The 26748-nt window shown below is 44.3% G+C and overlaps 1 protein-coding gene and 1 long non-coding RNA gene across 3 annotated transcripts in view; both read right to left on the bottom strand.

Annotated features, from left to right (window-relative positions):
- TP53I11 (tumor protein p53 inducible protein 11) overlaps positions 1-26748 on the bottom strand; it is a 373245-nt gene that overhangs the window by 176636 nt on the left and 169861 nt on the right. The window lies entirely within an intron of this gene.
- Positions 1-26748, bottom strand: part of LOC309385115 — a 58964-nt gene that overhangs the window by 30286 nt on the left and 1930 nt on the right. For both annotated transcript variants that reach the window (XR_014174157.1, XR_014174158.1), the window contains exons 3-4: positions 12188-12294; positions 51-140 (exon numbers count right to left, since the gene is read on the bottom strand). This is a non-coding gene — a long non-coding RNA (uncharacterized lncRNA). The remainder of the gene's footprint in view (positions 1-50; positions 141-12187; positions 12295-26748) is intronic.

The raw sequence follows: 26748 nt of genomic DNA, 5'->3' as shown, positions 1-26748 counted from the left end.
GCAGTGAGGAAAAACCAAGTGTTCCCCTACAACATGGGTGTCAAACTCACAGCATCACTTTGTCGTCATAATATATCACAATGTTTTTCCCTTTCGTGGCCTCTGCATGACATATCCAGACCGGGGGCTGCCAGTTTGCCCTAGAAGGAAGAAAGCTTTAAAAGTATATTGAGGACATTAAATTGAGTTCAAAGTGCATTATTGGTGTTTCGGGCCATTTCCCAATAAACTTCATTGGCATACCAGTCTTTATTGCCTAGATCCTGACTGCTACCTCAATTATACGACCCCAATTTAGGAATACACAATCTGATTTTGAATAATATGATTACCAAATGACACCAGACAAGTAAAGTATCCATTGCCTGCAGGCTGTGTGACAAATAGTCAGCTTTGCATGGGTTCAAGTGTTGTTAGGTCGGTCATAATTTGGACTACAAAAATCTGAATGACCACTAGATGGCAGCATGTCTTTCCTGGCATCTAGTAGTTATCTAGCACTTTTCACATCAGATTTGGTAGCCTTATGCAAGCTGGTTTTGCTTTGACTTCCACATTGAATTATAGACTGATATGTGTATGGCTATAGTTCACCTGAGAACTTGCCTGCTTTTTATAATATAAATATTTGTATAATAATATGATTTTATATATTTATTCACTGTTTTAGCTTTGTTGTACTCTGCTCAGTCACTTTTGGTGAGATGGGTGACTAAATACTTTAGTTAAATAAACTTTAGACTAAAAATAGACTCTACGCAAAACACATCAAACTAATTCTTGTGTATGAATATTCCCGTACGCCTCTTTCTCCTCCCTATAATTTAACATATCTGATATTTAAGCTAAAATGCTGCCAGTACTCGGGGAACAACCAGGGAGACTAAAGGCAGTCTCCCTCTGGTCAAGCCAGCAGGACCTGCGTTATAATGATCACATTGAAGGTCATTTGTGGCTTGTTTAAAGGCCATCCAGTTTGAAGTCCACACATATTAGAAGGACAATGAGCAACCCAGGAAATTCAACCATCATTGAAGTGGCACAAACTCTACGGCATTCAGACACACTAGGGAGAAACTCAGTGAGTGATGCTTTCCAACAGGATGTTCCAAATGAAACTGGACCCTTTGCAGAAGCAGGAAACAGGTGTGCTGGATCTCCGAAGAGCACCGGAAGAATAGTTTGTCACTTTGCACAGCTGCCTATGCACAGTCCCTAGGAAATAATTACTCTCGGATGCTGTAAGGATTACAAACACCAAGTCTTGACAGTGTTTCCTGAAAATGCTGTAATTCCTATTGGACGGTTCCCTGTGAATGAAATGATTAAATGGTTGATTCCAGGTTTAGTGCCCCTTTTTTTAAGTACAGAAAGAGAGCTAAGATTATTTACTTGATCCAATTACAGTGCATGCCAAAACCTGCACGGAATTACAGCAGTATTTTTATTTAGATTGTCCAGAACCTGATTGCAGCCAGGAACAGATGCCAAAACCCACACAAAAGCTGTTTATTCAATGCTAGCCAAGAAGATTGTGTGTGTGTGTGTGTGTGCGCGCGCGCGCGCAAGCACATCCACATGCATAGAGGAGAGATTTTTGTTAAATAACTTCTATTTTAACAAATGTTTAGAATGTTCTTGCTTCAAAATAAAAGGAATCTGCAGATCACATTGCACGATAAATGGAAAAGATAGGAATTGAAGTCTCTTGTGAAAAATAGGAGGGAAATCATTAGAGAAGTCTGGGAAGTATTGTGTTTAACAAAAGGACTACCATTAAAGGGATTATAGACATAGTCAGAAATTGAACATACATTAATTAGAAAGCAAATGGTCACATTTTATAAAGTACCAGGATGGTTTCTGCTGATTCAGTTGCATTTGTCTTTTTCTGCTCTGTTTCCAAGCAAAACACAGTATAGCCAGCCACCATATTATTTTCTAAAAACAACACAAGGCCTACATGGAGCACTAAGGCACTCTTGAAATGAAGATGAAATTTCTGTCTGGTGTTGTTTTCCTGCTTTAGCAGCTTTTTATAGAGTCCTTTGGTAGCAGTTAGATCCCTGCTCTAAATCCTCTGCTCAACTGCTGACTTTAGTTTTGAGAACAAACGATAGACAGGTAGCCCGTATGTCAATGCTTTGTGTTGGATCTGGGCAACGAGAGAACAGACTGCGGACACGAAGTGACTTAACAGCTCTTTATTAGTAGTAGTAGTGATCCAGCTTGCTCTGTGGCCGGAGGGTTCCCCTTTTATAGGAATCGGGTACGCCTCTCGACCAATCAGAGCGATACCTGTTTCCCGCCGTAGCGGCGGACCAGAGAGGAGACTTGCTGCGATATATGCTAATATCTAACACCCCTCCCCTCTTAGACGGCGCATTACGGTTGGTTACATAGTCCTTAAGATATGTTGGTGTTTGCCTTACACGGGTAGAACGTCGCAGTTCTGGTTGATCTGGCATGGTTTCAGGATCGGTTGCTTTCTCTACTTCGCGTTCGGGGGTCTGCAGACTTTCGTTGCTTTGGCGTTGTTCGGGTTCTCTTTCGACCGCTTGTTCTGCCCTGGGCTCGTGGGTGTCGTGGCTCTCTGTGTTGGGGCTCTCGAGCGGCTGACTTTGTGCTGGCAGGTAATTTCCATCGTCAGCCCGCAGGTCTGAGTGCTCCAGGCGACCCCGTAGTTGATCGATGTGCCTTTTCCAGTTTCACCCATCTTCCAGTTCTAGCAGATACGATCGTGGACCCGTGATGCCGATGATCCTTGCCGGCATCCACAATGTCCCCCCTGCATAGTTGTGGGCGTATACTGAATCCCCTATGCTAAAACTCCGAATTTTGCTTGTAGAGTCTGGGGGCGCTGTGGCAGAGTAATTTGGGTGAAGACGGTCCAGGTGAGACCGTAGATGGCGGCCCATGAGTAGTTCAGCGGGGCTCCTACCCGTCATTGCGCTGGGGGTAATGTGCTGAATTAATAGGTAATGGTCAATGCGTGTTTGCCAATCACCTGGACCCATCCTAGCGAGGGCCTCTTTTGCGGATCGCACCATTCTCTCCGCCTGTCCGTTTGATGCCGGATGGAATGGTGCGACGAGGGCATGCCGAATCCCCTGACCTGCTAAATACGTTTCGAATTGCATGGCCGTGAACTGGGGCCTGTTATCGGAGACCAGGAGGTCGGGCAGGCCATGAGTGGCGAAAAGTCGCCGTAGAACCTTAATGACTGCCTCTGCCGTGATTGAAGTCATTAGGACTACTTCTAGCCATTTGGAGTATGCATCCACAACTATAAGGAAAGTCTGACCTTGAACTGGCCCTGCGAAGTCGATGTGTATTCTCGACCAGGGTGCTTTGGGCTTTTCCCATTCTGTGGCAGGCGCTTCCGGGGGTGCTGGTCTCGATTCTTGGCATGGATCACAAGTGGCCACCCATTCCTCTATCTCTTTGTCCATGTTTGGCCACCAAACGTAACTTCTTGCTAACGCCTTCATCCTAACAATCCCCGGATGACCAACATGTAATGCATCTAACACATTTCTACGTAATGCATAAGGAATAACAACTCGATCCCCCCACAATAAACAACCTTGTAACACTGAGAGTTCATCCCGTTTTGACCAAAACATTTTGAATTTCAGGCCCACGTTTCCCTTCGGCCACCCCCTCCAAACCCAAGTTTGAACTTGCTTTATTATATTGTCTTTAGAAGAGAACCTTGCAACGTCGCAGGAAGAAACCGGTCCTGAGTCCAAACAGTCAATGAGCAGCACCGGTACTTCGGGAGTGGGGTCTGGCAAAAGGTCCGGTAGTGGGCAACGGCTGAGTGCGTCTGCGTGTCCTAGAGTGGAGCCCAGTCGATGTATCAGCTTGTATGAATATGCAGCCAGGAAAACAGTCCACCTGGTCATGCGTGGAGAAAGGGAGACTGGTGTGGGGCGGTTTCCCGCCAAGAGTCTCAACAGCAGTTTGTGATCCGTAATCAGCTCGAAGTCGCGCCCATAGAGGTATTCATGAAAACGTTTAACTCCAGCGACAGCGGCTAACGCTTCCCTGTCCATCTGGCTGTAGTTCCTCTCGGCCGATGAAAGAGTCCTGGAGTAGAAGGCGATGGGTGCTTCGTTCCCGTTTGGCATTCTGTGGCTGAGGACTGCGCCGACGCCGAATGGGGATGCATCGCAGGTCAATACCAGTGGGAGCGTCTGGCTGTATTGAACTAGTAGCGAGTCGGTTGTGAGTAGGCGCTTTACTGCGTTGAAAGCTGCTGCTTCGGATCGTACCCATCTCCATGTTGTGTTTCTCTGGAGTAGTCGATGTAATGGTTCAGCAACGGTCGCCTTCTGTCTCAGAAAAACGCTGTAGAAGTTAAGTAGTCCGAGGAAGGCCTGCAACTCGGTCTGATTTCGTGGTGTGGGGGCGTCCTGGATCGCCTTAATTTTCTTTGAAGTGGGGTGTATTCCCTGACCATCGATTCTATATCCCAGGAATTCTACGCTAGGCACGTTAATTTGGCATTTCTCCTCTTTGAGGCGGAGACCCTTTTCTCTGATTCTGGCCAAAACAGTTCTGACTCTTTTTAATAGTTGCTCCTCGTTTGCAGCGGACACCAAGATGTCGTCGAAATAGGGGACGACTCCCGGTATCCCTTGCAAAAGCCGTTCCATGACGCTCTGGAACAGACCTGGAGCAATACTCACACCGAATTGTAGCCGGTTGCATTTGAATGCTCCTCTATGCGTCACTATAGTTTGGGCCTCCGCTGTGGCGCTATCCACGGGCAACTGCTGGTAAGCTTGTGCCATGTCTAATTTAGTAAATATCTTTCCTGGCCCCAACGAGTGCAATAAGTGTTGTACTACTGGCACAGGATATGCGCTTTGTTGTAGCGCGACATTAATTGTGCATTTATAGTCCGCGCAGATGCGGACTGACATGTCTGGCTTGACTGGGGTCACAATGGGAGTTTCCCAGCGCGCGTGATCCACCGGCTCAAGGATTCCTTGCTCCACTAACTTATCTATCTCCTTATCTATTTTTGGGCGGAGTGCAAAAGGCACTCGTCTCGGTTTAAGTCGGATTGGCGCCACTTTGGGGTCTAAATTGAATGAGATTGGTTTACCCACATACTTACCGAGACCGGGGCTGAACACATCCTCGAACTCCTTAAAAATCTGTTCAGCGCTGCTGTTCTCCACGGCGTTGATTCCGGTGACTTCTAGCCCCAAGGCTTCAAACCAATCTAGTCCTAGAAGGTTCTGTAACGGTGCGCTGGCGATGGTCATGGGCAGCTGGGCTACGATGTCCTTGAAACGGATCTGGAATGTGCCTTGGCCCACGATGGGGACTCGGTTCCCCTGGTAGTCTCGTAGCAGGATGTCTGGAGCGCGTAGTTGGCTCTTTTTGAGGCTAGGGATAGCCTGTTTCATGGATGCCCATGAAATGATCGTCAGGGATGATCCTGTGTCAACTTCCAGCTCGCAAGGTGAGCCCTCCAAGAGGACTGTGACTTTCAGCTTTTTAGGCCGCTTGGTGCGGACCTGACTTATTGTGGTGAGATACGTTCGCAATTCCTCTCTCTGGGTCAACTCTATCTCAGCATCTGTATTCTGAAAATACTCTCGTTGAGCGTCTTGATAGAACGCTCTCTCAGCTCTTTGTGTATAATCTCTCTGGGAATACGCTTGCTCAGCTCTTTGGGGATTTTCTCTCTGGGTAAACACTTGTGGATTTCTCTCTGGGCGCCCTTTTTGATTTCGCCAAGTCCCTGGGTTGGGCTTCTGTTGGCGGTACGTAGGTGGCTGCCGTGAGGCAGGGACTTCGCTCCGGCACACTCGTGCGATGTGCCCAAGTTTGTTGCAGTGTGAACAAACAACGTTCCTGAACCGACAGGTAGACCGGGGGTGATTTCCTCCGCAGCTTGCGCAGGGCGGCAAACGGAATCCGGGTCTCCCCCCAGGCCTCATGTGACTGCTCCGCATCAGGTGACTGTCCTCGAACTCAGGATCCTCGTAGTCGGGGTTGGTGTCCTCGTAGTGGACTCTGGTTTGCCTGGGTGCTGGCTGGCTTATGTTGAATCCGCGTTGTATGCTTTCCGATGATCTTTCCGCTGACTCGGATGCCCTTGCTTCATTTAGTGCTATTTGTAGGGTTAAATTTGGATTTGCCAACAGCCTTTTTTGTAGCGAAATGTCCCTTAACCCACAAACAAATTGCGCCAGGATATGCTCGTCCAGATCCCTGAACTCACAGTTAGTTGATGCCTTACGTAGGGCTGCAACGTATTGGTTGATTGATTCTCCCGCCTTCTGGTTCCTCGTGTTGAATTCCTGGCGGCAAACGTGGCGGGACGGTTTTGGCGCGTAATGAGTCTGTAGGGTCTGTTGCAACGCCGTCCATGATACCACTTGTATCGGAGTAGGCGCGGTGAGGTCTCTGGCCGTGTTGAAGACTTCTTTTCCACAGTAGCCGAGGAAGATGTTTTTCTTTCGGGCGTCGGTTATCCCCGTGTATTCGTTCGCTTCGAGAAAACACTCGAAACGAATCATGAATGCCTCCCATTCGTCGTTCGCTGGGTCAAATGGAGCGGGGGGAGTGTGCATCGCCATCTTCTCTCGTTTGAATTTGCCGCGCTGCGGTGTCCTGAGATGGCTGCCGGAATTTCTGCCGAATTCCTGGGCTGGATCAAATCCGGAGATTCTGAAGTAGCGTTCTTCGTCCTATCTGTCTCTCGATCCCACCTTCGTCACCAATGTTGGATCTGGGCAACGAGAGAACAGACTGCGGACACGAAGTGACTTAACAGCTCTTTATTAGTAGTAATAGTGATCCAGCTTGCTCTGTGGCCGGAGGGTTCCCCTTTTATAGGAATCGGGTACGCCTCTCGACCAATCAGAGCGATACCTATTTCCCGCCGTAGCGGCGGACCAGAGAGGAGACTTGCTGCGATATATGCTAATATCTAACACTTTGCTTTATGAAAGCAGGTTTTGGTCTCCTTAGGTATCTTCTCTGGAGGAAAAGCTTTTGATGGTATTTCTACTCTGTTTTGAGTATAAAGTATAAAGTAAAGGTAAAGGTTCCCCTCGCACATATGTGCTAGTCGTTCTCTACTCTAGGGGGTGGTGCTCACCTCCATTTCAAAGCCAAAGAGCCAGCCCTGTCCGGAGACATCTCCATGGTCATGTGACCGGCATGAGGAAGAGGAGGAGGAGCTTCCAGGAGGATGGCGGTCAGCCTCTGAGCTCCGTGCTTTTTCGGGGCACTTTTTGACCGGGCTGGGTGCTGCTGGTCCTTAGACGAACTGGAGGACCATGAACCTACCCAGGGACCACCCTGGCGTATTTCAGGACCCTAATGGTCCCCCAGGGTGGCCGGACGGCACAGGAGAGTGGAAGAAGCAAACTGGTGCTTTTCGAAAATCAGTAGTGAGCCAGGAAATGGCGGTCGGCGTGCGAGCGCGTCGGCTTATTCCGGGAGACTACGGGCGTCGGCGGCTGCTGGAGCTGGCGTTTTGGCGGTTACGATCAGCTTGGTCGGCGTTTGCGGGCGTTTGCAAGCCACGGCAGCTTCGACAGCCTGAGGTGAGACCAACGACGCCCTGAGCGCCCTGAGCGGCTAGCGACGGGGATACGATGGCGTCCTCACTCGAGAGAAGGCGAAGGGAGGCGGGGGTGGCAGAGGCGGCTTGGAAGATCATCGGGGGCTCTAAACATCAGTTCCCGACCCACTGGACCTGCTGGGAGCCCCGAGCCTACCAGAAGCCCAGTGGAGGTCGTGGGAGGCTTGGGCTGGGCTTGAAACATTGTAACTTTGAAACATTGAAACATTGTAACATCGGAGTCGCCGGAGTTGTTGGAGGGCGCCGGAGGCCGGCGGAAGGTGTGGATTGTATAACAGAGGCCGCCTGAAATGTGGATTGAATAACAGAGGCCGCCTGAAATGGCGCTTAGGCGACGCTGGGGCTTGAAAGGTTCACGGGGAGCCGCCGACACCACCTCCTTCCCATTATGGATGATCCGCTTGTCTTTGTACAGACTTTGAGGACGGCTCAAACCCCTTACCATCTGGGGCATGGAAGGACTGTGGGGAGTTGTTGAGCCCCCCCCCCGCCTGCTATGGACTATCTGCTCACTCTCTCACGGTTTTTAAGATCTGCCTAAACCCCTACTATTAAGTACTGTAGATTGTAGGCCCTACTTATTTTTTAACCACTTCTACCTATTTCTTTACCCATCTCTCTCATCTCTCTCATCTTGTAATCTTGGTTGCCGTTCTGTCATGATTTTAACGGGTAGACTTATTTAACACCTTTAGCACCCAGTATCCATCTTTAGCCCGGTGTATTTATGTATCTATTATTTATCATTTATTATGTATACGAGGTCTGACCTTATTTTAATGCGGGAGTCCCCCCTCTCGCAGCTATGGCCTCCTGCCCTCTCAAGGGCCCACCTCGAGGACGGGTTCATTAACCCAGAGAGGTGGAGGAAGCGCACACTGAGGGGTTTTTTAATTAATTGTTTTTTAAAAGTTGTAAGAGGTTCCAGGGGTGGGGGGGGGGAAGTCAGGAGGGATGGGAGAGCCAGGCACCTAGGTGTGGTCGAAGGAGGAGGGAGCGGAGTGGGGGAGGAGAGGGAAGATAGCATTCCTGTGCAGGGCTCCTTGATACCAACGGTCGTGGGGAGGGGCAGGTGCGAGGACAGATCAAGAGCGCGTAGTCGGTTGGGAGACCGGGGTTTTTGGTCATTCCCGGTCGTTCGTACCAACCCCTGCATACTAGGTGGTCAGGATCTACAGACCCAAGGCCTGAGACTGATGTTATGCAACGCGAGGTCCGTTGTCAATAAGGCCCCCCTCATTCACGATCTAATTTTGGAGGGGGAGCCGGACCTCGCAGGAATAACCGAGATCTGGTTGGGCCATGAGGGTGGCTTACCCCTCGTGGAAATGTGCCCGCCAGGTTATCGAGCATTTCACCAGCCTTGGGCCCAGGGAAGGGGCGGTGGGGTAGCAGTGATTATCCGGGAAGAATTAGAGCCGAGAGAGTTCACCGTGCCACAGACATCCGGGTGTGAGTCCCTTGTCGTGAGATGGGGCCCAGGGAGGCAGTTGGGCCTGCTGATAGTATACCTGGCTCCTCGCTATACGTCAGCGGCCCTGCCTGAACTCCTCGAGCTGATCTCATCGGTGGCGGTTGAGACCCCCAAACTGTTAGTGATGGGGGATTTTAATCTGCCGTCGATGGGAGAAGCGTCTGAGGGGGTTCGGGAGTTCATGGCTTCCATGACAGCCATGGACCTGACCCAGTTAATTCAGGGCCCTACTCACGAGGGAGGCCACACGCTGGACCTTGTCTTTGTCTCTGGCCAGTGGACGAGTGATCTGGGAATAGGGGATCTAGCCATTATTCCCCTGTCATGGTCGGATCACTCACTTCTCCGGCTTGACTTCCCTGGTGCTACCCCCCACCGCGAGGAGGCGGAACCGTAAGGTACTAGATGGTTCCGCCCCAAGCGCCTGATGGCACCAGATAGGTTCCAGACGGAGCTTGGGCCACCTCCTGTGGATCTGACCCGCCCTCGAGTAGAGGACCTGGTGGACGCATGGAATAGTGTGACTACCGGGGCCCTAGACCGGGTGGCGCCTTTGCGGCCTCTCCTGCGGCGACGAACCACCCTGGCCCCTTGGTTTACTGAGGAGCTAAGGGTGATGAAACGCCACAAGAGACGCCTAGAGAGTCGTTGGAGATCCTCCCATTCCGAATTTGACCGAGCACAGGCACGAGCCTATTTGAGGACGTACCTTGTGGCATTAAGAGCGGCCAAACGTCAATATTGTGCCGCTCTTATTGCGTCTGCAGATAACCGCCCTGCCGCCCTGTTTCGGGTGACTCGCTCCCTCTTGTTTGAGAGACCGCGGGAAGCCCCTTTACAGGGCAGAGCAGAGGAGTTTGGGAAATATCTACAGGACAAAGTCGCTCAAATCCGGATGGGATGGGCCCCTTTCAGTGGTCCAGTAGAGACGCCCGTGGCGAGTCTTGAGGGACCGCTTTGGGAGGAGTTTGACTCGGTTGCCATCGAGGATTTGGACAGGTTGCGTGGACGTCTGCGACCCACCACATGTTTATTGGACCCGTGTCTCTCCTGGCTTGTACTGGCATCCTGGGAGGTTACGCGCGACTGGCTCCTGGGCCTAGTGAACGCCTCGTTGGGTGAGGGGTCTCTACCGGCCGCCTTGAAAGAGGCGGTGGTGAGGCCCCTGCTCAAGAAGCCTTCCCTGGACCCAACGGACCTAGCCAATTACCGTCCTGTCTCCAACCTTCCTTTTTTAGCGAAGGTTGTAGAGAGTGTGGTGGTACAGCAGTTCCCACGTCACCTGGAGGAAAATGATTATCTAGACCCGCGCCAGTCCGGCTTCCGACCCGGGCACAGCACGGAGACGGCCTTGGTCGCATTGGTTGATGATCTCTGGAGGGGCAGAGATAGGGGTTGTTCCTCTATCCTGGCCCTATTAGATCTCTCGGCGGCGTTCGATACCATCGACCATGGTATCCTGTTGCACCGGCTAGAGGGGCTGGGAGTCAGGGGCACCGTCTTACGGTGGTTTGGCTCCTACCTCTCTGACCGGACGCAACGTGTGTTGGCAGGGGAGCAGAGTTCGACCCGGAGGTCACTCACATGTGGAGTGCCACAGGGATCGGTGCTCTCGCCTCTCCTGTTCAACACATATATGAAACCGCTGGGTGAGATCATCCGTGGTTTTGGGGTGGGATATCATCTGTATGCTGATGATACTCAGCTATACATTTCCACCCCGAACCACCCCAATGAGGCCGTCGAAATGATGTCCCGGTGTTTGGAGGCCGTACGGGTCTGGATGGATGGCAACCGACTAAAACTCAACCCTTCCAAGACGGAGTGGCTGTGGCTTCCGGCCCCCCGGTTCAACCAGGTGCTTCCATCCCTGGCCATTGGGGGCGTGCAACTAGCCCCCATGGAACAGGTGCGCAATTTGGGCGTCCTCCTAGACGCCCGGCTGTCCATGGATGACCATGTAACAGCCGTGGCAAGGGGGGCGTTCCATCAGGTCCACCTGATGCGCCAATTGCGCCCTTTATTGGACCGGGATGCCCTACGCACAGTCACCCATGCGCTAGTGACGTCTCGCCTGGACTACTGCAATGCTCTCTACATGGGGCTTCCCTTGAGATGCACTCGGAGACTACAGTTGGTCCAGAACGCGGCCGCGCGGGTGATTATGGGGAGGACTAGATACTCCCCTGTAACACCTCTCCTGCGCGAGCTGCACTGGCTTCCTGTGGTCTACCGAGTGCGTTTCAAGGTTTTGATGATGATCTTTAAAGCGCTTCATGGCATAGGACCTAGTTACATGCAGGATCGCATCCTGCCCCACACATCCCTACAACCAATTCGCTCACACAGAGAGGGACTTCTCCGGGTGCCGTCCGCCAAACAGTGTCGGGGGGCGACACCCAGGAGCAGAGCCTTCTCTGTGATGGGCCCAGCCCTGTGGAATGACCTCCCCCGTGACATCAGGATTATTTCCGATCTCCGCTCCTTCCGTGTACAGTTGAAGACCCACCTCTTTCAATTATCTGGCCTGGCTCAACCGTAATTTTTTCATATTCCTCCTGACTGTCTTTTTTAAATTTTAAATTTTTATTGTATATTGGGTTTTTATTGAACGGGGTATGTTAATGGTTTTAATTTGTCTAAATGTTTTAATCTATTACCTCCTCCGTGCATGTATGTCTTTGTATATATGTATGTTTATATATGTCTTAGTGTACGCCTCCCCGAGTCCTGCCTGGAAAGGGAGCGGCTAATAAATTCAAATTTATTATTATTATTATGACCAAACGCTGAAGGTGCACCCTCCCAAAGGTGGTCTCTATTGTTCTACTTGCATTTTTACATGCTTTCGAACTGCTAGGTTGGCAGAAGCTGGGACTAGTAACGGGAGCTCACTCTGTTATGCGGCGCTAGGGATTCAAGTCGCCGAACTGCTGACTTTTCTGATCGACGAGCTCAGCATCTTAGCCACTGAGCGACCGTGCCCCGTTTTGAGGATAGACATACTGAAAGTCAAATATTGTCTGAGGAAAGCATATTCTGTTCATGTTCCTAAAAGGCTATAGCAACAAAATAGAAGGTTAAAAACAAATATTTACCAGGGTTCCTTGAAATTGTTTTCCAACTGCTCTTGTATGCATATTGCTCAAACTTCTTATTAAAGAAAGACATGTATCAGCTACTTTTGACAAGCGTTCTCTGAGACCTAAAAAAGGAACATGTTTCTATTAAGGTGAAAAATTTTCTATTAGGGTGAAAGTGTTCAGGATTTGCAATCAATGCAAAGATCAAATATTGATTTCACCCATCCTCTGCCTAGCTTTCTGGTAGACCATTGCTGGGATATAGAAGATTGCGCGGTTTAAGCCCATTCAAGTTGAAATTTAAAATGCTATGCTTAAATCACTTCAACCTTAAGGTAGGTGGCAGATAAAACAAACTGGCTGTACTTGTACAACATGATTACCAGGGTTAATTGAACCATGTTTACTCATTTAATATATTAGTTTAAATATAGTAGCTAAAAATAATGACCCATTTGTGGTTTATTGTATCATGTTTACATAAGGTAAATGTAAAGGTTCCCCTCGCACATATGTGCTAGTCGTTCCTGACTCTAGGGGGTGGTGCTCATCTCCATTTCAAAGCCGAAGAGCCAGTGCTGTCCGAAGACGTCTCCGTGGTCATGTGGCCAGCATGATTAAATGCTGAAGGCTCACAGAACTCTGTTACCTTCCCACCAAGGTGGTTCCTATTTTTCTACTTGCATTTTTCATGTGCTTTCGAACTGCTAGGTTGGCAGAAGCTGGGACAAGTAACAGGAGCTCACCCCATTACGCAGCACTGGAGATTCCAACATCCAAACTGCTGACCTTTTGATCAACAAGCTCAGCGTCTGAGCCACCATGTCCCTTACCCTATCATAGCCAGTTTTAAATGCAGAATAGTATTTACAATTTCACCAAGCAACCAGGTAGTGAAAAAAATCTGTTCTCTTTTGGATGGCATTCATGCGACTCCCCAAATCACTAACTGTCCAACCTATTTATAGCCTTATTACCCAGAGAATAAATTAATCATTAAATAAATTAAGTTAACCAGAGGTAAAGTTTGATGCAAATACAGTCTTTGTTTCAGAAATGTTAAATGTATTTCTATCACTAAATAAATATTTAAAATATTTATTGAAACCATATGTTTAGAATAGCAAAATCCCATGCATTTCTTCATTGCAGTTTAGAGCTGCTCAGAAAAGAAAATATGGGTTAAAACTACCTATTATAATAAATATTTTTAAAAAGAAAAGTTTTACATTCTTATTTTTTTCGTCTCCCATATAAAAGTGGCCATGGAAGGAGAGATGTCTGCAGGAAGATTAACCTTTAAATATACTTCCAATATAGAATTTATGTCATTTTCTTGTGAAAAATTAAGCTCTCCCAAACTAAATGTGTCTCTAGTTAAAAAAAAAATCCAGATGATCACTAGGTTGCAGCAAAGAGGTAAATGCCACTTTTGCTGTTTACCACCACCAAGTGGTTCTCAGATTTTTACCACCCAGATCTAAATATGTAGATCTTCCAATAAACACTTCCCACTTAATGTAAGCCCCGTTCATATGAAGAACTTATTCTGCATATACTATATTTGTGATCTTCCACCCTCTGAAGGAAGGAGCAAGGACATAGCAGGGAGAGGGAAAGGATTAAAAACGTTTTTCCAAATATGCTTTCCAGAATTTTAATTCTAATTGATAATTGGCCTGACAGTTATTTAAATTGACCTGTGTAGATGAAACATGTCACCTCTTAACACCTAAATTGTTAAGTGTTAAGAGATGTAATGTCATTTTTTAAAAATATATGCCATTTAAAAAGAAAGTGGATGGCTACCTCTAATTATGACACACCGCCAAAGGTTTTTTTACATAAGGTGAGCAGCAACTTTTAAGTGAATGCAAGAGCTGCATTAATGGAGCGCTGCATAGCATACTGACTTTATGGTGTTATTTGTGCCCTGCTGCTATGAGCTGAACTAAGAGGCTCTAGTGTTTCCAAGCAAAACCTAATTGAGAATGAATTTCGGAGACTCGGGCAAGGAAATTGCCTATTTGCTTCTGCGTAAGGCTTTATTGAATTATCCTTTATTTTTGGACCTTGTTTTGTTTGTCCAACCATTAACTGATAAGATTTTGCAAAATGAAAGTAAATTATGGAGCAATTGTTTCTCATCGCAAATGCTTCGTGCCAGTAGCCCCACTATTTATTCTTTTTGAAACTAGGCTCCAGAAAGCTGTGGAGGTCACAATTCAAATTTACTATTAGCAGAATACTCTAAGGTTACTGAAAAAAAGCTTCTTATGGATGTTGAAGTGTGGCTCCTGATTAGTAGTATTAATTTCCTAAAACCACCACACATGTGTTTAAGAATGCAGTACATCCAAGTCAGGTGGAGAAACTGAATATATATATTCTAATAATTTTAATATCCAATATAATACAATAATACAATAGTAGAGTTGTATTGGAGGTCTTCTAGTCCAACCCCTTGGAGGTCTTCTAGTCCAACCCCCTGCCTAGGCAGGAGACCCTATACCGTTTCAGACAAATGGCTATCCAACATCTTCTTAAAGACTTCCAGTGTTGGGGCATTCACAACTTCTGGAGGCAAGCTGTTCCACCGATTAATTGTTCTAACTGTCAGGAAGTTTCTCCTCAGTTCTAAGTTGCTTCTCTCCTTGATTAGTTTCCACCCATTGCTTCTTGTTCTACCCTCAGGGGCCTTGGAGAATAGTTTGACTCCCTCTTCTTTGTGGCAACCCCTGAGATATTGGAACACTGCTATCATGTCTCCCCTAGTCCTTCTTTCTCTTAAGCTAAACATACCCAGTTCCTGCAACCGTTCTTCATATGTTTTAGTCTCCAGTCCCCTAATCATCTTTGTTGCTCTTCTCTGCACTCTTTCTAGAGTCTCCACATCTTTTTTACATCGTGGCGACCAGAACTGAATGCAGTATTCCAAGTGTGGCCTTACAAGGCATTATAAAGTGGTATTAACACTTCACGTGATCTTGATTCTATCCCTCTGTTGATGCAGCCTAGGACTGCATTGGCTTTTTTGGCAGCTGCTGCACACTGCTGGCTCCTATTTAAATGGTTGTCCACTAGGACTCCAAGATCCCTTTCACAGTTACTACTACTGACAAGATACCACCTATACTGTACCTGTGCATTCCATTTTTGTTGCCTAAATGTAGAACCTTACTCTTTTCACCATTGAATTTCATTTTAGAATAGAATAGAATATTTGTTTCTAAGCCGCACCCTCTCCCGAAGGACTCGGGGCGGTGTACAATAAACAAATAGAATACAAAGTACAATACAAATCTGGACAGGACATACATATGACAAGGACGTATATAAGACGTATACAAGGAGGAGGTAGGCTGATAGCTGTAAAACAATTAAAAAGTCACAATATTTAAAAATCCCAATAAATAAATTCAATTTATTAGATAGTGCCCAATGTTCAAGTTTGTCAAGATCCTTCTGTATCTTAAGCCTATCTTCTGAAGTGTTGGCTATTCCTGCCAGCTTGGTGTCATATGCAAATTTGATGAGTTCCCCATTATTATTGGTTTTGTATTGGATATTGTAATTGTGTATCAAGCCATTGCGGTATGTAGTACTCCAAAGTATAGTTGTTTATTATTGACTAAATTAATTGTGGCTTAGTCAACAAACAGTGAAGGAACATGTCCAATAAGGATTCTGCAGCAGTTTGAAAGTAGCTCCTGGCTTTAGCATCCCCACTTCATACAATCACAAATGTTTACTAGCTGAATGATCAAACATAAGAAATCTCTTTTTTTTTTGTATTCAAGGATAAGATGCTGGAACAACATGGGTATGTTTTTTTTTTCATTTGCTGGAACTCATGCTGCATTCTGCCTCCAACAATCTCAATTTAGGAGTTTTGATAGATTACACAGGCAGCCTTATTAGCTAAGCAGATCATAATTCTAAGCAAATCATAATTCTTCTAGTATCATGTCATATCATAACTGGAGTATAAAAGTTAGAAGGCCCATTTAGGCATTCAGTCCCAGCCTACTACAATGCAAAAATCTAAATTAAAGTATCCCAGAGTACAAAATAGGATAACTCACGATGACCAACTCATTGTGGCCAACACATCACAGACAATTTGTTGCAGCCAACTTATCACGGCAAGTTTGTCACAGGACACCTTGCCATGGGACAATTCAAGAATTCAATTAGGGAACAATTCAAGAGCTGAGGTAGTGCAGTGGTTAGAGTGCAATACTGCAGGCTACTTCAGCTGACTGCTAGCTGCAGTTCAGCAGTTCAAATCTCACGAGCCCAAGGTTGACTCAGACTTCCATCCTTCTGAGGTGTGTAAAACGAGGACCTAAATTGTTGGGGGCAATATGCTCACTCTGTAAACTGCTTAGAAAGGACTGTAATGTACTATGAAGTAGTATATAAGTCTAAGTGCTATTGCTATTTAAAATAATTTTTAAAAATTAAATTTTGTCATTCACATTTCATTTTCTCCCTGTCAGGTTCCGAAGAGTTAATGAAAAGAGCCAAACACAGAAACGGTTTGAAATGCAGTTTGTATTCTTCCTTCGGCATGAACTGATGAACAAAGCACTAAGGCAGGGGTGTCCAAACTTGAGAACTTTAAGACTTGTGGACTTCAATTCCCAGAATTCCCCAGCCAGCATGGCTGGCTGGGGAATTCTGCGAGTTGAAGTCCACAAGTCTTAAAGTTCCCAAGTTTGGACACCCCTGCACTAAGGCAATGAATAAATTGTCTACCACCCAGTGCTCCCCACCGCCTTTTATATTTACTTAGTAATTAGTATAACCTGCACCCCACGCTTACGCACACCCATCCCCTCCTAACCGAGAACAAAAACCACCCGACAATTAATCGTGGATTGTTATCAGTCAGTTATCACTAGCTTTGTAGATTTACTCAGCTGTTTGTAGAGGAATGAAGCCTGGTGAGTCTCGGCAGCTGGCCCAGGTTTCTCCCCTGAATGGCAGCTCCAGGCCTCTGGGCTGGCCGGAGCTGTCAGTCCCTCTTTTTGTATCTTTTCTTTAATAATTCTATTCCACCATTTCTTCGATATTCATATAACTCTTGTTCCACTGCAAGTTGACCCACAACAAGTTGGTTATGTCTAGGTGTCCCTCAGTGAGTTGACCATGGCAAGTTGTCCTAGACCCTCCCAGAAAGGTGACTGTCCAATATTTGCTTGAATACATCCTGTGAATGAGGGTCACCCCCTCTCTAGTTGATTACATTGTTGAATTACTCTTACTACTAAGCAGTCCCTTACCCACCAACATTCAATTGGATTTGCTTTCATAAATCCTTCATTTCATATCCTATACTCTAGAACAACAGAGAACAGGTCTAGCCTTCTGTCTGTGTGGCATCTTTTCATGCATTTGAAGAGTGAAACATCTTTACCCAGTCTTCTTCCTTTTTAAAAAATAAGTTTTATTACAATTTTTTTTCTTTTTTCCATACATACTTTATGGACAGAGTGTTGATCGTGTCACATCTTACACATCACATTCATAATCATAATTCCAATATATTCTAACCTTCTCACTTTGCCAATATTTGTCTCTTTTGTATAATCCTTTATCTTCTTCCATTAATTCATTTAAGCTTAAATATCATTGCTATACATCTTTTATTTATGTCTTCAACTAAGAACTATTAATTCATCTTTGCAAATTAGTCATTTTTCACCATAGCTTTGTTATTCCAATTTCAACATTATTATTCTCTTTACATAATTCTTTATCATTTCTTATTCAATTTTTACACATAAATAGCATCACTATATGCTTTATATTTCTCCTCTCTTACAATTTCCCCAGTCTTCTGAGTGGGTAAGTTGAGTTGAGCTTACCCAACTACTTACAGTTCCTCCGACTTAGTCACTATTCTCCTATTAATTCCTGGTTCTTTTTTCAGAACCGATTGCAAAAACTCTGCATCCTTCTCAAAGTACGGCATACAGAACTGAATCAAATAGTCAAGGTGGGTTTTTAACCAATGCAGAGTAAAGTGAAATGATGACTTCCTGTAATTTGGAATTACATTTTTATTCATGTAGTCTAAAACTGCATTTGTTCTTTTTGTCTCCAAATCTCATGCTAGCTTCTATTCAGTTTGCAATCATCGACTATTCACCAAGCCAGGTATTCCCCAGTTTCTATGAAGAAAGAACATTTCTGTAACCTTTTAAGGTTATTTTATTTTTGTCTTCTTTTTTTTTTTTTCAAAAAGTTTTATTGGTTTTTTAAAACATTTATAAGGAAAAGGGTAAGTGGAATGGTTACAAATTTTGGCAGTTGCAAGTGTGGCAGACGCCTCCTCCCTCCAAACTCATAGGTTACATCTAAATATCAAACATTAATACATAATCATAAAAAATCAGCATATTAATTCTAGAAAAAATAATTTTCAATCAATTTATATAGTTATGATATATAGTCTAGATATAATTTCATTATTACTTTCGGTCTGTTTATAACATTGTGGTTTTCTTATTCATTTTTGTGATCTGAGCTTTCTTAGTGTTTCCCCTTCACCCCCCGCTGGCAGAGCTCCGGCCCCTCCCGTGTCCTGTGTGACCGTTGTGGTATCTTCTATTTTTTCTAGGTTCGCTTTATTTTTTTCCATAAAGGCCTGTGCCTCTATGGGTGTGTTGATTCTGATTCTTGTCTCCTCCCAGAATATCAGCATACCTTCAGGCATCAACCATCTAAACCACACCCCCTTCTGGTATAGTTTATTCACCAATTGCGAATAGCTTTTCCTTTTTTCCCTAATTTTTTTGGGAATCTGCTTCAGAATGGTTATCTCCCTGTCGTGGTATGTCAGTGTTTGCCCCCTTTGTACACCCAGAATTTCATCTCTTGTGGTTTTCCTAAGGAATTTAATATGAACCTCCCTGGGTACATTGTGTGTTCTGGCATATGCTGAATTCACTCTATAGACCAGATCTATCTCCCATTCCATATGCTGTTTATCTTTGTGTATGTATTCAGCTAGAATATTAGTCATAATGTCCCTTATGTTTTCCCCATCTGCTTCTATTACATTTTGAAATCTAAGATAAAAGGACATTCTCTCAAACTCTGTTTTCATTTGTTGGATATCAAGTTCTTTGTTCCCCTTCTGTAAAGCCTCTACCCCCCCTTTCGCCTCCGCCACCCCACCCTCCACAAGGTCCAGTCTCTGTGAGTTCTTATAAATTTGAACTTGATTCTCTTTAATTTCATCTTTCATTTCCCTTAGCTGTTTCTTAATTTCCTCCTGGCCTTGTAAAATTTGTTGAAGCATTTGTTGAAGGTCTATCTCTGTAGTCTTAGGTTGCATCAGTTCTGTTATCTTTGACTGTGTGGCTGGACTGGATGTTGCAGATGTTGGAGCAGAAGTGGCAAAGCCAGGTTTTCCAGGAGGTGGTCTTTTTGGAGACATGGTTTATAAAACAAAGAGATCAGTCAGTGTAGGAACTGGGCAGCTGGAGAAGTAGAGCAGGCAGGCGAGTCCAGAAGGCAGAGGATCCAAACAGGTGGGAGTTTCTTTAATCACTCTAGCAATAGATGAAAGTTTTTTCTCCAAAGAGTTCAGAAAATAACAATCCACAAGAGATTCCTCTGGGTGATTCGGAGACAAAGACCGGAAGCCTGAATTTTAAAGGTGGAGTCAGGTTTCACAGTTCATGAAGACAACGGAAGTGTGCCATCTTGCCCTGCCAGCTTTGGGCTCAGAGGCATAGAAGATTTTAAAAGTTCAAAAAGTTCTCAGGTCATCAATAAGTTCTGGATCTAAGTCCCATGAAACGCACTTTTACTGGGGTGAGGCATCGTTAGTTGGCTCTCCCCCCTCCTCCTTCCCCAGGGGGCGAGAGCAGAATTTTAACAAGCCGCTTGTCCAAGGGGGGGGAATCCCCCTCCCCTCTAGCCGCTCCTCAAAGAGTAACTCCGAAAGGTTAACTTTTAAAAGTACTGAAAAGCCTTTCAAATCAAAAGTAAGGGGATGAAGAGAGGAAGCATCTCACCGCACCGCCGCTGCTTCCTTCAGTTTTGCATTCTCCGATCGGCATGGGGCGAGACGCAGGCGCGTCCTCCAAAACTGCTCCCCGGTGCCTGGAGCAAAGCGGAAAAGCCCCCACCAGCCGCCGCCGGTGCCAGAGCCTTCCGCGAGCCGCTCCTTCGGCAGGGCGCCTCTTCGGGGCGTCCTGTGCCCCCCCCCGAAGACAGGGGAAGCCCACCGAAGAGCGGGAGCGGGCAAAGTCCTTGCCCGTCGCCGTAGCCGCCGGAACCGGAAGTCTTTATTTTTGTCTTCTTATCCAATTTTGTGACATTGGTATGGATTTCTTCCATCTTTTTATCTAAACCACTAGTGGGAATACTAATACAGTCAGAAGCCTGGGCCTTCTGACATCCCACCCAATACTCTAGACTCTAGAAAGAGTGCAGAGAAGAGCAACAAAGATGATTAGGGGACTGGAGACTAGAACATATGAAGAACGGTTGCAGGAACTGGGTATGTCTAGTTTAATAGAAAGAAGGACTAGGGGAGACATGATAGTAGTGTTCCAATATCTCAGGGGCTGCCACAAAGAAGAGGGAGTCAAACTATTCTCCAAGGCCCCTGAGGGTAGAACAAGAAGCAATGGGTGGAAACTCATCAAGGAGAGAAGCAACTTAGAACTGAGGAGAAACTTCCTGACAGTTAGAACAATTAATCAGTGGAACAGCTTGCCTCCAGAAGTTGTGAATGCCCCAACACTGGAAGTCTTTAAGAAGATGTTGGATAGCCATTTGTCTGAAACGGTATAGGGTTTCCTGCCTAGGCAGGGGGTTGGACTAGAAGACCTCCAAGGTCCCTTCCAACTCTGCTGTTGTATTGTATTGTATTGTAACATGGAATCAGCTTATGATATAATATTTCATTCCAGTCTGATGAAGAATGATTCATTACCATTTTCTAAGAGTGCACCAGCAACACGACTACAGCCTTGTTTGCGGTTAAATTTCATCCCTGCTTTCAGTATAAATGTATTTTGATGAGGCATTTTCCATTGCTAAACAATCTCCTTGTTCCAGCTGCTCATATTTTAGGGAAATGATGAAGCACATAGACACATGTTGGAAACATGTCAGTGGGAAGGGAGGGGAGAAGAGGAGCATCGTTTTCCCTTTCTACGTGAACAGGTAATGTAGTGTACTATCTACAACAGGGGTGTCCAAACTTGGGAACTTTAAGACTTGTGGACTTCAACTCTCAGAATTCCCCAGCCAGCCATGCTGGCTGGGGAATTCTGGGAGTTGAAGTCCACAAGTCTTAAAGTTCCCAAGTTTGGACACCCCTGATCTACAAGCTGCATGCTGACCTAGCTGATTGGGACAGGGCATGAATGGAATGAATCTTTCACACTTTCCTATTGTAGAGGCAGCACAAGGTAGGAAAAAGTGAAGACAAATGCATAGATAAAAGCTTTGGAGAAACAGGGGAGTGAAAATGAGGCTCTGCTCAAAAAAAGCAAGCAAAATATGGGTAGTCCTCGAATTACAACTGCAATTGAGTCCAAAATTTCTGTTGTTAAGTGAGGCATTTGTTAAGTGGGTTTTGCCCCATTTTATGACTTCCCCTGCTGTAGTTGTTAAGTGAATCAATGCATTTGTTAACTTAGTAACATGGTTGTTAAGTGAATTTGCCTTCCCCATTGACTATGTTTACCAGAAGGTCACAAAATGGGATCCCACGACCCCAGGACACTGCAAGCGTCATAAATATGAGTCAATTGCCAAGTGTCTCAATTTTGATTGTATGGCCATGGGGGCTGCTGCGATGGGTGAAAAATGATCGTTTTTTTCACTGCCTTTGTGTCTTTGAATTGTCACTAAACAAACTGTTGTATGTCAAGGACTACCTGTGTAATTTAGTCTGATGTTTGAACCAGACTTCAGGGAAGGATCTCTGATAAACATCTGTGACCCCAATAAACGCTGGGGCTGGTGAGGAGCATATTATGAGATCTAAAAGTACTTTTCCCGTTTCCTTTTTCCCCCCTATTAGATTTGTGGGTTCCAGCTTTTCTTGCCCTGGGTGACATTCTGGAGGCATTGGGTTAAGACAGAAGTGGTAATACTTGTTGCAAGCCAGAAATTTATATTTCAAAAAGTATTAATATGTCGCCATCTTGGTTCTTCCCTTCCCTACTGTCCTCTTTATTCAAATACAGTCCTTAACTGCTGAGGGTCTCCATAAGGAGTGTTTTTATTCAAATCGTGGTTTATTGAATTAATTTATTTCCTAGATCCCAAACGTACTTTTTCGGAGGCAACTGGACTTTCTGGTTTTTCTTTGAACACATTTCGCTTCACTTCCAAGAAGCTTCTTCAGCTCTGACTGGATGGTGGGGAGTGGAAGGATTTATATTCCTTGCAGACAGCTGGTCATTTGCATCCTTTTAGAGAGTTTTTGAGGCCACTTGGAGGCTAACCTGTGTCCCCGGGATTACCTGAGTAGTGCAAATGTGTGTGGAGCCTTCTTGGCTACAGGATTTTAATGAAGCACAAATGTTTCCTGTAGTCTTCAATTTTCCTGGAAATCCGTTCATACTCTTGCACCATTCAAAGGGTGTTCATCCCAAAGTGCATAGCTAAATGTCTATGACCTAGATCAGGGGTGTCCAAACTTGGGAACTTTAAGACTTGTGGACTTCAACTCCCAGAATTCCCCAGCCAGCTGGCTGGGGAATTCTGGGAGTTGAAGTCCACAAGTCTTAAAGTTCCCAAGTTTGGACACCCCTGACCTAGATGCTAACAATAAGTTGAACCACGAACTTAGCCATGTTAGCTGAAATTGCACAACATATTGAATGTCAAGTAGCTAGCCACTTTTAGCTCAGAATGTATGAAGAGAGCCTATAATCAAGCTTTCTCAGTATATTTGTATGCAATGTATGTTTCAGGAATTTTTGAAGTTCTGGTCTTGATATCGCCCTATTTAAACATGCACTATTCTTCAAGCATTATTTAACTTGAAAGGAAGAACACAATATTGATTTGTGCGAAGCCATGCTTAGCATTATCATAACCTATTGCATAAACCATAACATGATAAGCTATATATCATTCCTTATAAATCACAGTGGAGAGATGCATACAACATTCTAAATAAAAATTAAACACATCACAGTGTGACTTATTATAATGAAGAATTCTGGTCTATAATATATGTCAATGATATACCTGGTCATAAATTCAACCTATAGAATACAGTAGGTTTTACTTCTGATTAGTACCTATACATCTTAGAATGCATGATTCTATTTTTACTTATATCATTTTCTGCAGCCCACTGGAAAAAAGTAAATAGCATAATCATCTAACACAGGAGTCTGATCCCAGATGAGAGATGTGCTGGAAAATGTTAATGCATTCTGCTGTAAATCTAGTCAATAACACTTTTACAAAAGAACATGCTAAATCACCCACCAAGTAGTCAAGTGTCTTTTTTCACACAGGATATCGACTGGCATTTGGTTATATCAACTGAGAAGATTAGTGTCTGAAAATATCGAAGTTTAAATGCAGGGCACAATGAATGGTATATGAGTGGAGTTGGATGCACAATTCAAAACATATTTAGTTTTAGTGATATCTTCTTATTGTTATCTGACAATCTGTGATATAAAGGATTAATATGTGGAAGAGGATCTGGAATTCTTGGAGAATAATTAGCTGAATGAATCTTGGAGAACTTAATGTTAAAATTTTCCAATTTCTTACTGCTAGAATAACATTAAAAAATCTCCAGTGTGTTACTGTCTAACTTTTCTTTTAATTTTGCAGGCTTATTTTTGATAATTATAGTTGCGACCTTAACTCAAGGAAGATATACTGTTCTAGAACCTAGGTTATTTTGACAACATAAAACCGTAAGTGTTTGAATAAGAATTAAGAGACCTGGATGAATGAGTCATAATGCTAATTATAGTTAATACCCTGCTTCTTTGTATTACAAGGGGAAGTTTGGGAAGGAAGGGAAAAGATACTAATTTCCCCTTCTCATATCCAGGACATTTTCTTCCTGTCTGCTACCAGACTGTTTTCATATGACATATGAATCCCTTATTATGATACATTTATGGAACTAACCCAATTTTCTGATTCACACAGAATGCAGAATTGTTGATCAACATGATATTTTTGAGCCAGTGTTTATGTGAACAGCGGCAATGTTTTATAGAATGGATGCCAAAAATTGGTCTTCATCCTTATGAATGGTAGAAGAGCCCATTTCACCTCTTAAAATTCTTGAGTTGTGAGACCATATATGACCTATCAAAACATTGACAACCACTAAGAGCAAAGAAATGTCTGAAATTCAACTATATCTAGTATGTCTACATTTTTACAGTGCATTGCCCTATAAAAACTACCCCCTCCCATGCCCTATAAAAACTACCCCCTCCCATATGATCCATCACCCAATCTATTTTAGCATCTGGCTTGCAGCTTGCTATAGAAAACTTGTGAGCCGACAAAAAGTTGTGTACCTGTGTTATATATCTACCTCATGGTGAGGAAAATTGTACAGTTCCCAATCTTAAACTTGTATGAGCTTGAAGATAAAGGCAGCAGATAATCATCTGGGCTTTCAAGTATTGTTTTCCAGGGATAACAGGCCACATAAAAAAGTGGCAGTGGGAAGCAGCTAATTTGAGCTAACTGGAGAGACTTCAAAGGAAAGAAGTGATTCTGGAAAGAACTGAGAGCAGGACTGTCATGGAAGGGAACTCCATTCAAAACTATAGTTCAATTGGGACAAAGGGTGTTGCATGTAGTTGAGCTTGCATTTTCTACATCGGAGAAGGATAATGAGGTATCCAAGGCTGTGGGTTACTTACACCATTTCAATAGGATCCATGAATACCCTGTGCTAGAATGATCATTTCATAATAAATAATAATAAATTTTGAATTTATTAGCCGCTCCCTCTCCACACAGGACTCGGGGCGGCGTACAATAAAACATATAAAACATAAAACATATGTGCAAACACATAAATATCCAAATACACACATATACAAAGACATACATGCATGGAGGAGGTAACAAATTACATCACATTACATCATGCTGATAAGAAAACCTAGTCTTCAGAAGGCACAGGTACATTTGGGGGTGTTAGTGACTTATTATCTATTTGTGATTATTTGAAAACCCTAGTGACATTTCCCATATCTAGGACAGCATTCCTTTGGCCGCCTCGCTTGTGGTGACTGCATGACACAGGTATAGATTAATCAGCAGGTAATGAATATGCCACAGAGTTACAGCAGCAGCTCAAGATTTGTATAATTAGAGCAATCGCTTCTCAGCTTCTAGAACAAAAGCTATTTCCCCTATTAGAACCAGAGGAAGAAATATTAGCCTCAAAGTGCAGCTGTTGCCAGGAGTAGAATAAAGAGGGGAGGGAGAAAGGATGTACTGTATTTCTATGGCATTGGTATATCTTTTCTTCACACACCAATGCCATAGCACTTAATACTTATATATTGCTCCACAATGCCTTACAGCACTCTCTGAGAGGTTAACAGAGTCAGCATATTTCCCCCCAACAACCTGGGTGCTCATTTAATTGGCCTTGGAAGGATGGACAAATGGGTCAATCTTGAAATGATCAGGATCAAACTCCTGGCTGTGGAATGCAGAGTTAGCCTGCAATATGACATTCTAACCACTGCACCACCCCAGCTCTTTAGAAATACAGTACATCCTTTCTAGCCCATAGAATCGCCAAGAGTTGGACTTGACTGAATGGATAATATCATTAGGGGAACTACAAATCCAGAAACATTCCAGCTTGCTAGAATGGCACAAAATCAGTTCTTTTCCATCCAAATTCTTTAGTCTCCAGGCATTTGAGACAGCAATTCTGTCTCCTTTCTATTTATTTTCTAACACTTAGAAGCAACTATGTACTGATTATTGGTTTTAATAGTCCATCCCAGAAATGCAATATCAGGATTTTCTTCAGAATGGAATTTGATTTAAGTTTGTTAATTAATATTCTTAACTGGAAGTCCTTTTATTGTCCTTTTTTTGTCTTGGCATTCTATAGTTTTGCTAAAACTGGGCACATATGTACTGCAGGCAAATCTCCAATAATGCAGCTCTGCTACCCAGCTGTTAAACCAAAGCAAAAAATAAAAATAAAATAAGTACCACCACATTGGATTTGTATGGAACTTGCTCTCAAATATGCATTTGGTTTGCATTGTGTACTCAGTGGAACTTTTCCTAATATATGTATTTTTGGGACAAAATACATTTCCCCCCAACATACATCTTTCTCTGCAATTTTTAAGCCAAGAAATATTTTGGAATGGATGCTAGCCAAGCCTGAATTATAAGCCACAGTATGTGACCCTAGCTTTCATTTTGTCATGTAACATCCTTTTCTCTGAAAAGAAATCTATGATAAATTTGTGAGGCAGCCTTATTTAAATCTATTATTCCTGAATAAAAGTTAAATGAGAATGAAAAGGAACTAATTCTCTCCAAATTGCTTTGTGCAGAGTCAT

This window comes from Natrix helvetica (assembly GCF_964273705.1).
Source record: "Natrix helvetica genome assembly, chromosome: 1".
NCBI lineage: Eukaryota > Metazoa > Chordata > Lepidosauria > Squamata > Natricidae > Natrix > Natrix helvetica.
The sequence above is the reverse complement of the archived record's forward strand: the minus strand, read 5'-3'. Positions and strand labels throughout refer to the sequence as shown.